Here is a 3,493-nt window from a genome sequence, read left to right on the forward strand (position 1 = left end):
TTTCTTGGCTAAGAAAAAAGCAAGATTGTATTTCACAGAGTACTAAAGCAGAGTATGTTATAGCAACAAATAATTATAATCAAGTTATGTGGATGAAGCAGATGTTGAAGGATATCAGAATTGAGTTTGAAGAACATGTTATCATTTTTTTTATAACACAAGTACAGTAAGTATGTCTAAGAATCATGTATTACATTCTAAGACTAAGCATATATCTATTAAGTATCATGTGTTGAGAGAGAAAGTAGCAAAAAAGGAGATTAGATTGGAGTGTGAGTATTAAATATCAGATTGTAGATATCTTTACGAAGCCTTTTCCTAAAGATACATTTGAGTACTTGAGAGGTATGCTTGGGGTTATGCCCTTTCCTATTTCTGAGTAGATGATGTAGAGAGTGCATCAGTCCAGTGGTGCAGAGCACTATTGTTAGTTTGGACTGAATGTTGATGCTTCCCGTATGGGGAGTATCTATGATGATCTGAGTCATCAAGGACTCTTGGTATTTGGTATTGAATAGTTTCTTTGGGCACTTGAGCTATTTGAAGACTTGGTACATCATTTTAGAAATTGATATTTATCAATTAGTATGTTGTAACATTGAGATTGAGGTCCTTTACATTGATGTCAATGGGGTAGAGTATGCATGAAAAAAACACTTATCCTAAGGCATGGGGGAGAGTATCTCCTATGGTATGGGGGAGAGTATGCATGAAAAGAAACATCTCCTAAATATGAGGGGGAGATATATCTTTAGAGAGATTTAGAAAGATTCATGAAAAGAAGCAGGAATATGTATCTAATATATTGTAAATTATTTAGTATCTGATATCTGATTATTTAGTGTGAAGAAAACAATTGATGTCTAAGAAGCAAGAGTATGCACCTATTGTGCACCTGTTATCTTGAGATTCTTTTTAGCATGTGGACAATTGATTCTTGTCAGTAGTAGCAGTAGAACATTGTTTGGTATTCTTGGAACTTAGATGATTTTTTCATCTATGTTGCCATCAATGCCAAAGGGGGAGATTGTTAGCATGAATGATGATGATGATACTACATTGGGGGAGTATCCTAAGCATTGGAGAGAATTGACATGTTGCACTCATGATTGTGTTTGTCATTGATGTCAATTTAGCATGGCTTCTATCAAGACTAACTGAGTAGCAAACAAAGATCTTAATGGTATAGACAATGGTTTGATTGCTTGTGATGTGTAGTTATTGACATGTTCATAATAGTGTCCTGATGATGGGATCAAGTGCGTAGAGTCTGAGTCAAAGATGTATGAAAGTTGTACTTGATTTACATAGAGCAGTTTGGAGACAAAGTATTGGGAAAGCAGCTCCTGATTGTTTTTGCTAGATTACATCTGAGATATAGTTAGAAGATGTGTAGTCAAGCAATGACAAAGGACAGTTGATGATGACAGTGAGTGCGCAAGCCCTAGTATCACATGTGTGAAGTTTTGTATAGACTGTGAACTAATTGTGCTATTGTAACTGTATTTAAATTAATTATCTTATTATAATTAATTGGGAAAGCCTCAAGGCTGACTGGAGTAAGTATTTTTGAAGATATGGTATAAAGGAAAGATGTTTTCCTTGTTTGTAAGAAGTATCCATTATTGTATGAAGTGTGAAGTGTGAAAAGGAGTAGAGTGCTTACTAAATGTGTGTAAGTGATCCAAGGGATTATTGGATGCAAGATTTATGATTTGGTTACAAGATTAGAAGAAGCAGAAGTTTGGTTGATAGGACAAAGAAAGAGCAAGGAACAATATAGTGTAATTCTATTATTCTACAAGGAATAATACAGAGATCATTTGGATAGTGGGTTCATTAGTCTTGTCCTTGAAGCTATTTGGGTAGAGGGTCTAGTTGTCTTCCACAACTCCTAATAGGGACTCATATGTACTAAATGTATTCATAGACTTCTAATAAGGTCCATCCTCTAACAAGGAACATTTATATTAGTATATCATCTTGTGGGTATAATCCCCATTGAGGTTTTCCCTCTAATCAAGGGTTTCCCTAGTTAACATATCTGGTGTTATTGTGTATGAGTATCTTGTTGTGGTTTCAGTTTATATTACTCATATGGTTAAGTTTGTTTAAGGTTGATAATTATGAGAATAGTTGGATTTTTGATTCGTCCCCTGCACTTGCCTCTCAGTTATATCAGTGGACTATGTATTATAATAGTTCTAATGTTGGAGTCTTTGCAATAGGCATCCAACAAAGGTGTTGTAGGCATCTGTAGGTGCTCTAGTTGTGGGCTTAGCCCCATCTTCTATTGGTGCTCAAATTTCTATAGTGAGAGGATCTATCCCCTTTGTGTTTGGTCATGGTGTGACTTTAGCTAGATCAAGGTTCATTTCAAAGCATATTTCCTCCTTATTTCCATCATATTCAGTTGTGGCGGTGCTTGGTGAGGCAGATAATGTGGCCTCTGGTATGATTGTGGGTATGAGTAGGCTTGGAAAGGTCAACATTTCTTGGGCTTTAGGCAAGTCTTCTTTTACTACTAAGGTTCCTGCTAGATCTTTGATCCCATTAAAGGGGAAGGATCCATGTTCTGCTCATCCCCCTTTCTTTCTTTCTCAGCTTGGAGAAGGACATGGTGCAAGATATAACAAAGGAGATTAACACTCTTTGACCATGCAATGGTATGTCACTTACAGGGTCTCTAGCTGAGTCTTCCAAAGTTGCATGCTTGGATTTCCAAAGATTGGGAACCTATTTTATCTAGATTTGTCCACCATTTCGTCATGGCTGAGGGGTTCTTCATCACTAGTTTTGATGAAATTAGGGATTGAAAGTTGATCCTTTGCAAGTCTTCTTTCACCTTGTCAAATTAACACCACTTGATGGTGAAACCATGGCATCTCGATTTATGCCTTGCTACCAAATCTTTAACTAAGTTTTTGATGTGGGTTTGGCTCCCTAACCTTCCTCTTCATCATTTGGTCGATTCCTTATTAAAAATAGTAGGTGAAGTTATTGGTAACTTCTTGATGGTTGATGAAGATTCATCAAATATTTTTCATTCCAATTATGCAAAAATCCTTATTAAGGTGGACATTTCAAAGGGTTTATCTAAGAAATTTAAGTTTGGTGCTCCTAATGGAAGCAATTCGATTTAGACACTAGATTATGAAATGATTCCCTTCATATGTAGAAAATTGCTACAACATTAGACATTTGGAAGCTCATTGGGGTCTTCAAAGGCCAAAGACTAATAAGGATTCTTCTTGGTAGACGGATGCTTCTTCTGAACACTATTTTGTTCCTAAGAAGCTTGCTCATGCTTCCCCCTCTATAGAGCCTACTCCTAATCCTCATGTCCCTGTACTTGTTCCTATTGCTACTAATTGCATTTCAATGGGTAGTGAGGTGGCTAGTTTGGATGCTCTTGTGCATTCCCCTTTATGGTGGAGGTTGTTCAGGTCATAGTGTAGACACCTAAAAACCTTTAGAAAATAAAGTATTTTTA

Source organism: Cupressus sempervirens, chromosome 11, assembly GCF_028749045.1.
Source record: "Cupressus sempervirens isolate cs-2001-9-10 chromosome 11, ASM2874904v1, whole genome shotgun sequence".
NCBI lineage: Eukaryota > Viridiplantae > Streptophyta > Pinopsida > Cupressales > Cupressaceae > Cupressus > Cupressus sempervirens.